Here is a 9,330-nt window from a genome sequence, read left to right on the forward strand (position 1 = left end):
GAGTCACACACGCCTGTGATTATATCTCTCAGAATGTAAATAAAGGGCTCTCGCGCCTCCAAGTGAAAAACAATAGATCATAATGATAATGTGATGAATAATAAATAAATAAAATCTAATTGCTGCTCAATCTAAATGTAAATAAATATATTGTGAGAATATAGATAAATACCAAAGTGAGTGTAATGAGGTGATAAGTGCAATAAAATAAATAAATAAAAAATAATATAAATGAACTGCAACAAGTGCTGAGTGGATAACTTATATGAGCTTAAAAAAAGCATGAACACAAACAAATGTCCCATAAACAAATAGTGGAAAATCTTTATAAATAAACGAATGGTGATGTTCTTCCTATGATCTTCTAGATAATTCTTCAAAACATGGACCACAGAAAGGTGAACTTAGATGAGGTATTTAATAAGGATCTTAAACCCAGGGATACAGATCTAGAAAGCTTAGTTAGAAAACTAGGACACAATCTAGAAAATAAAGTCAATCTCTGGTGGGACTTCAACACATTTGATGGGTATATTGGGGAACAGATTGTTCCCAGAAGGCTTAGGTGGGATATCCCACCCAATGATAGACTATCTGATAAGGATTCCATGGATGAATGGTTCCAATTTTTCAATGGAAAGAGCTTGGAGGCATTACATTTCCTCCTAAAAGGTAAACAAAAGAAAGCAAGAATAGTGGATAAAGAGACCAAAACGAAATTGGAACCATACAAAGAAACCTCTGAATTTAACACACTAGCCTCCCAACTTAAAGATTTGGTAACCAAAGACTTAGACACAACAAAGGAAAATGAAAAAATATCAACGTGACATATCAGAATATAAATTGGATCAAGTATTCAAATGGCCAACTAAAATAGAAAAACCTCGGGGGCGTGGCCTGACTGGCAATGGAGTAGGAAGCAGGGCGCCGGAGCTCCTCTCGCCGAATCTCCTGATACACAGCCTGAGACAGCCGTTGGGGTTGAAAAGTACCCACGATACAGCTAACCGTCTCCGGGACCGGAACGGAGAATGTCCCCGCCGAAAAAGTCGTCCGCAGCGGCGGATAAGCTGGCCAAATACAGACATGGAGGAGAGGAGGAACAGGCCAAAGATGGCGCCGACGAACCTCCGGGAGAAGGGCGCCATGCGGAGGACACATCAAAGGTGCTGGAGGCTATAGCCACGCTGCAAAGCACGCTTACAGCCAAGATTGATGAGGTAAAGATAGATATCTCCCTCATGAGGCAGGACCTGTCCACGGTCAGAGAGCGGGTGACTGAAACGGAGGCCCGGATCAGCGCGGCGGAGGATGTTCTGATTCCCCTGCAAGAAGCAACAGATGACATGCAGCAGCAGATACGGCAACTCCATGCCCATCAGGATGAAATGGAGAACAGACTCCGCCGCTGTAATTTGCGGTTCATAGGACTTCCTGAGAGAGCTGAGGGCAGGGAACCAGCAGAATTCCTGGAGAATCTCCTTATAGGAGAATATGGGAGAGAAGCATTTTCAGTGATGTTTGCGGTGGAGCGGGCACACCGAATACCTGCAAAGCCCCCACCTGAGGGAGCACCCCCCCGTACATTTATTGCTAAATTCCTGAACTTCAGAGACAGGGATAAAATTATGCGCCTGTCCAGAGAAAAGGGGAATATGAAGATGGGCAATGGACACGTGGCGGTGTTCCCGGACTTTTCCAATGAAGTGCAAAAGAAACGAGCGCAATACCAGGATGTAAAGCGTCGCCTGAGAGTGCTGCACCTCAAGTATGCCATGTTATTCCCAGCAAGGCTCAGAGTGGAAGAAGATGGAAGGGCGCAGTTCTTTGACACCCCAGCCGCAGCTGCAGCGTGGCTGGACCGCAAGGGAAGACAGGAATGAACCCTGCTAAGATGAACCGTGAGTACTGTTTCATGGAGACCGTTGGGGATATCTGTTTCGCCCCCCTCCCCCCTTTTTTTTTTTCTCCCCCATTAATTGGGTTTTTTGTGTCGGGGGGCCTGAGAAATTGGGGCCTAGACAAAGAGGAGAACGAGATGGGGTCCCGGACCCCTCGGGTACTATGGATGAGACTTTAAGGGTAACTTGCTTTGCACCAGTTTTAGGTGTCCCGAACCCCTCGGTCTCCCTCAGGAGGTCCCCCCCCCCTATTTATCCTGCATCTACCCCACTCCTGTCTCGGCCCTCGCCCCTGACTCTCGGGCCGTTGGGTCATGCGCTTTCAACAAACTCCTGCTGAATTCCGCTGCGGGCGGTGGGCCGTGGCTGGGGAGGAATCAGCCGCATGCAGAACTGGGGGGGGCTCAGAAGATGCTGGGACAGACCTTGATTTCACATATGTTATCCTTCCCTATGGGGAGGTCTGTTTTTTTTCTACCATCATATCTACTTATGTACTTTTCTGTTTCTTCATTATACCTGCGGACGAACAATGGATCCGGTGAGGTCATGCTGGATGTGGTGGGGAGGGCACAATGTGTTATACACTGGCGAGCAGGAGGAGCAAGGCCCCAAGTTTTGTTTTATATGTTTTTTTCTTTGCTCCTATTATCGGAATGCAGGGGCCTCATTCCCCTTTTTTTCACCATCATGGGGATGTTAACTTTCCCCGGCTCTGATTCCATGTGTTGCTCAGTGAATAATCGCCCCCACGTAACGAACTGGTTTTGTGATGTAAAATTTTTCACAGACTACAAGATATGTGCCTCCAGTCAGGATTACCTGCTGGAAGATATGTTTAGATTCTATTTTTTGTTGGATACACGGTTGAGGGATCAAATGCTCACACCAGGTTGGGGAGGTGATGGGCTGGGAGGGGGGAGGTAAGTTGGCAGGGTCACCGTTGTGACCCGCTTATGTTTCGGAGATGTAAGGAATGTTTTAGAGATGTAGGGGGTTGTGTACATGATGCTATATTGAGAAAGGGAAACCCGCATGTAGGTAGATTAATGTGCTTAATGTATTCCTATGCTGCCCTGCTGGTCCGACGGTACACTATACACCTAGTGACGCCATGACGTCTATTAAATTTCTAACGTGGAATGTTAGGGGGGTGAGAAATAAAATTAAGCGGACTGCAGCCCTGGCCTATTTAAAAACACAGAAGGCTAATATAATGGCACTGACTGAAACGCATGTCACAGGTCATCTGCAGGCCGCACTGAAGCGCCCATGGATTGGGTGGGCGTATCACAGCACGCATACCAGCTTCTCCAGGGGAGTATCGTTACTGGTAACCAAGGCCACCCCGTTTGAGCTACTATCACTGGAATCGGACCAGCAGGGGAAATATGTGTTTGTATATGCTCGTGTGGGAGGAATTAATATGCTATTAATAGTATGCTACATCCCCCCTCCATACAGCTCGGAAGTCGTCACGATGGGCCTGGCTTTTATGGCTAGGCACCCGACGGTACCGGCTGTGTGGATGGGGGATTTTAACATAACCATGGATCCTTTCATGGATAGACCGACACGGGCGGGAGGAGATCCGGGGGGGCCCAGACTGAGCAGGCTGGGCCGCCTGGTGAAGGAATTCGCCCTGACGGACGTATGGAGGCAAAGAAACCCAGAGACTAGAGCATATACATGCCACTCCACCAGCCACGCCACAATGTCTCGTATAGATTACATCCTAGTGTCAGCATCCCTTATGCCCAGGGTGGGGGGGGTTGGGTTCGCTCCCAGGGCACTATCAGATCATTCACCATGTTGGATGCAGTTGTCACTGTTGGGGGAGGCCCCTAGGAGGGTGTGGAGACTAAACCCGTTCTGGCTGAAAGCCTTGCAAGATCATGACAGTATCGAGCGAGAGTTAAAGTTCTTTTTCTCAGAAGACCAGGACCCCTCAACACTAAACTCCCAGTGGGACGTATTTAAAATGCACGCGAGTAGGGTGTTGGACACTAGAATCAAAAGACTTAAACTTTCCTCCCAGATAATAGTGAATGAATCGGAAGGAGTACTGCGGATGCTAGAGGAAACCTTTAATACACAGCCCACCCCGGAAAACCTTGATAAGGTTAAGGTACAAGCCAGAGTTGTAACACAGCTACATATGGAGAAAGCCAAACAGCGTGTCTTTTTCTGTAAAGCACGGGTCTACGAACATGGGGAAAAGGCTGGGAAGATGTTGGCCTATTTGGCACATCTGGAAGACAGACCACCTGTGGTGGTGTCCCTGGCTGAGCCGGATGGTTCATTGGTCACGGACCCCCCACAGGTGGCGGATAGGTTTATGCGATTTTATAGAGATTTATATAGCTCCCAATGTCACCACACACCAGGGGAAGTACGGGACTATCTACATGCGCTACAGTTCCCAAAGCTGAGAGTAGAGCAGGTGCAGCAGCTTGAAGCCCCTATCACCGCACAGGATGTTGCAAATGCTATATCACAACTAGCCAAGGCCAAGGCCCCAGGGCTGGATGGTTTACCATTGGAGTTCTATGCCACTTATTCAGAAGTACTGGTGCCCAAACTAAGGGATGTTTTTCAATCTAGTTTTGACTCTGGTGTCCTACCGTTGTCTATGCAGGAGGCCCAGATAATAGTCCTTCCCAAACCGGGTAAGTCCGAACGTGATAGGCCTCAGAAAAGGGGATACATGGGAAAAGATTGGATTATACGCAGATGACACTGTCCTATATTTGGCAGATCAGGGACCATCGCTGAACGCAGCCCTGCTTATCATAGAAGAGGCGGGTAAATATTCGGGGTTGAAGATTAACTGGGACAAGTCCCGTATCCTCCCACTGGACCACTTCCCCCCGCCGGCTTTGTTCCCGGAATTGCCCTTGCAGAGAGTGGCAGAGATTAAATACCTAGGGGTTAGTGTGACCAGAAATCTCAAGGAATATGTCCCTCTGAATGTAGAACCCCTGTTTACCATTATTAAAGCTCGAACACAAGCGTGGGCCAGACTACCCCTGGGAGTGATGGGCAGAATAAATTTTGTGAAAATGATCTTGCTGCCCAAAATTCTATATATGGTCTGGCATGCCCCATTGTACATACCTCTAAAAGTGTTTAAACAGATAGAAGCAATCCTAAATTCGTTCGTGTGGGGCTCGAGTCGACATAAATTGGCGTGGCATGTACTTAAAAACCCTACCATGGAGGGGGGATGCTCCCTTCCGGATATACAAGACTACTATATTGCATCGCAATTATCCCATGTCTACCATTTTAATACTTCGGAAGCGCAAAGGCACAGGTCATTAGTATGTAATAGGCCGGGCAGCCCCCTTCATACTCCGGTACAAGCAATATTTAGGACAGGACATGGGGGGTGTAGGTCTGCGCACTTCGGGGCGGATATGCTAACGCACCAACAAAAAATCTGGGACATAGCCCTTAAAAAGATGGACAGGACACATATGCACTCTCATACACCATTGTGGAGAAATGGAAGTCTTCCCGAATTGGAAACGGTACCGGACCCGGGGATATGGGCGGCGTATGGCATACTCTTTCTGTCCCAGGTCTTAACGGCATCAGGACCTAAATCCTTCTTACACCTTAGGGAGGAATTTTCCCTTCCGCCACAATTTATTTTTCGGTATCTGCAGCTTCGGCACGCACTTAGAACACAAATGGAACAGGCTGTTGTAGACTTGAGTAGGCCGCAGGTGCTGGATGTTATCTTCGGGGCTGATTCAACTAAACTCACATCCAATCTATACTACACTATTAGAATGAAAAGGGTAGGCAAGGTGACACAGACGGCAAAGACAAAATGGGAACAGGACCTGGGCCAGATAGATGACATTGACTGGGGAGAAATACTAGAGGGAGTGAAGACCTCATCCCCCAAACTATCGGACAGACTAACACAGCTATATGTAATTCACCGTGCATATCTGACGCCAGCGAGACTGGCGAAATTTCAACCTACACGGAGCACGGCCTGCCCCATGTGTGCCGCAGATGCGGCCTCATTCTATCACTTGTTGTGGCACTGCCCTGATATGCAGGCCTATTGGCTGCAGGTGACACAGTTTCTCCATGACAATATGGGATCACCGGTGGGTATGGACCCCAAACTATGTTTGTTGGGACTGGTCCCCGATGTGGATATAGATAAATACCAGAATATTTTCATTTGTGAAACACTATTCATGGCCAGAAAAGTGGTGGCAAAGGCATGGATGAGGGATAGGGCCCCAACTCTGGAGGAATGGAAAAGGGAGGTGAACACCACTCTTCCCTATAGGAAGATGATTTACATTCATAGAGGGCGCCCACAGAAGTTCTCCAGTGTGTGGGACAGGTGGTTGGAGGATGGGGAAACGTGCACGGTATAAGTCTCTGGCAGGAGGTGACGGTATGGAGAAAGAGGGTGGCGAGGATGAGTTGGCACTTGAGTTGGATATCGGGAGGGTGTAGGGTTTCTTACTATAAGCCTGGGAATGCTGAGCTCATATACACAGGGAGAGGCGTGAAATGTTATATGAGCCTGAATTGTACACTGTTTATTTGTACGAGTGTGTTAGATACTGATCAATGTCGATCAAATGCATACCATGTTTGTACCTCTAATTTTTCTACATCTCAATAAACTTGATTTTGAAGTTAAAAAAAAAAATAGAAAAACCTCAACCACCATCCACATAATCCACTCCAGAAAGAGAGGTCAAAATTCAAGAACCTCCTCAAATCACCCACACTCTCAATCGAGATCACCATGTGGGTGAACGTAGACCCCAACAAGAATACAGAGGAAATGGAACACAGGGATACCAAACCTCAAAGAATTTTAAGAAGAAACCTTTTAAGAAACAGTTTAAAAAACCTTACAACAATAGAAGAAACTCCGAAAGAGATTATGGAGACAGAAGGGGACAGCCACAACATTATGAACAATATAGAAGGCCAGAAAGAAGCCCCCCATCTCTTCACAATAGATTTGAACCCATCAGACACTATCAAGAACCTCAACCTTACTACTACCAAAATCACTATGACCAGCCCACGCAAAGACCTTTTTTAGACAGGGAGAGGAGAGACCACACTCCCAGAAGAGACTACAGAGAATTATCGGTCACCCGGAAGGAGGTATCGGGAACCACCCAGGACACCCATGAAACGAACCCCGGATTCCAGACCAAGAACTACACCCGAAAGAATAGGGGATGTAGAGCGGGAATGAAAAGCCAAAAGAAAAAGCGAATAATGGGGGACGGTATCTTCAACATCAGCCGTTTACCTCTCTCCACTGATGAAATTGCAGTCCTGGATAATGGTCTTAAACACGCTCCAGCAAAAAGCCTTAGCAAATTTGATACTTTTATAGGGATCCAGAAGTACATTAGAAAAGTTAATATTAAGAAGTACATGATTGGTAACCCGATAAATAAATAAATACCCACACTAATACGTCAAATGTTGCTAATTCAGTACAACATGGCAATCTTCGGAACAACTCCGTGTTCAATCCACAAATACAAAATAATAATTTTATCGATGTATTTAAAAAATTGGTGTTACAAGATTTGGACACACTTGTAGTCAAAAAAGCCTCGAACCCTATCCACATCAAAAACGGCATCCAGTCCTGAACGAAACGATAGATATTAATAGTAATCCGACAAAGGCGGGGGAATAGTTGTACAATTTAAAGAACAGTACCAGACAGAAATTAATAGACCACTACAAGATAGGGACACCTACGCTAAATTATTGGGCAACCCTACAAACCAATACAAGAAAGAATTAGAAACTGGTCCATTTAGGGGTGAAGAAAGACATATTAAATAAAAAGGAAGCACAATACCTAGTCCCAGAAATGTGTAGAATACCCATCATCTACACAGTTCTCAAAATACATAAAGACAAGATTAATCCACCTGGCAGACCCATAGTGAATGGGATTGAATCATTGACATCAAGAATGGGAGAATATCTCTTGATAGATTCAGAAAACCAGCAGTTCAACAAACACAAGCATTTCTTAAGGACACCAAGCATGTACTGCAGCTACTAGAAGACACACCTGTGTTGAAAGGTAGAACTTTATTAGCCACAGCAGACGTCTCGCCTCTCTATACCATAGTACAGCACCACCAGGCCTGCAGTGCCACCAAATGGCTTCTAAGAGAATATACCACTCTGATATGTAAACAAAGAAAGTTCCTGATCAAATGTATAGAATTCTGTCTTAAACACAATTATTTTTGGCATGACCAAACTTATTTTAGGCAGATAACAGGAATTGCCATGGGATCAAAATTTGCCCCCAGTGTGGCAAATGCATTTATGGCACAGTGGGAAGAATGCTCTATATATTCTGATATGCCAATGGAACTTACATTATACAAAAGGTATATAGATGACGTGCTTATAGTCTGGAATGGCAGCAAGCAATCCCTGGAAAAGTTCTTATTAAAACTAAATCAGAATGACAAGAATATAACACTTACATGGAACATTAGTAACCAGTGTGTCAACTTTCTAGATTTAGACATCTCAATAATAGAGAACAACCTGGTAACCAAAATGCACTTTAAGAATATTGATACTAATAGTTACCTATCCATGAAAACCTGCCACCACAAATCATGGCTATTTAACATTCCAAAAGGACAACTCACAAGAATTAAAAGGAACTGCACACAGGAAGATGACTTTAAACTGCAAGCCACATTTATTGGGAACAGATTCAAAGACAAGGGTTATTCAGAGGACTTCATACAGAAACAGATTTAAATGGTATCCAAAATGGACGAAAACAATATGTTACAAGGATCAAAGATCAAACAGCGGAAGATTGAGGCCCCAATGTTTATTCTAGACTACAATATACAACACAGGGAGGTTTCAAAATTAATAAACAAACACTGGCACATACTGAAAAGTGACAGACATTTAAAAAGTATACTACCAGACAAACCTAACATAGTACATACAAAAGAGCTCCAACGTTGAGAGACTTGGTGGTCAAATATGTGGTAGAACCTCCACCCAAAAGTGGATACAACTTTTTTTCAAGTAAAGGTTTTAGTCACGTGCAAGTATTGCAATGCGTGCAGACACTCAAAGACCACAAATTAAAATATCAGATTTTACTTCCACGAAAACTGGGCAAACATTTATCATCAAGGACTTTATTAGTTGCCACACGAAGGGAGTGGTTTATGTATTGCAATGTACTTGCAATCTACAGTATGTAGGGCGAACAAAAAGACCACTCATGGTTAGAATTGGGGAACATATCCAAAACATCAAAAAAGGATTCCCTAAGCATAATGTAAGCAAACATTTTGCTCCATTCCACAATAAAGACCCCACACATCTATCCTTCTGGGCAATAGAAAAATAAAAAAAA

The sequence above is a fragment of the Rana temporaria genome, chromosome 4 (genome assembly GCF_905171775.1).
Source record: "Rana temporaria chromosome 4, aRanTem1.1, whole genome shotgun sequence".
Classification (NCBI taxonomy): domain Eukaryota; kingdom Metazoa; phylum Chordata; class Amphibia; order Anura; family Ranidae; genus Rana; species Rana temporaria.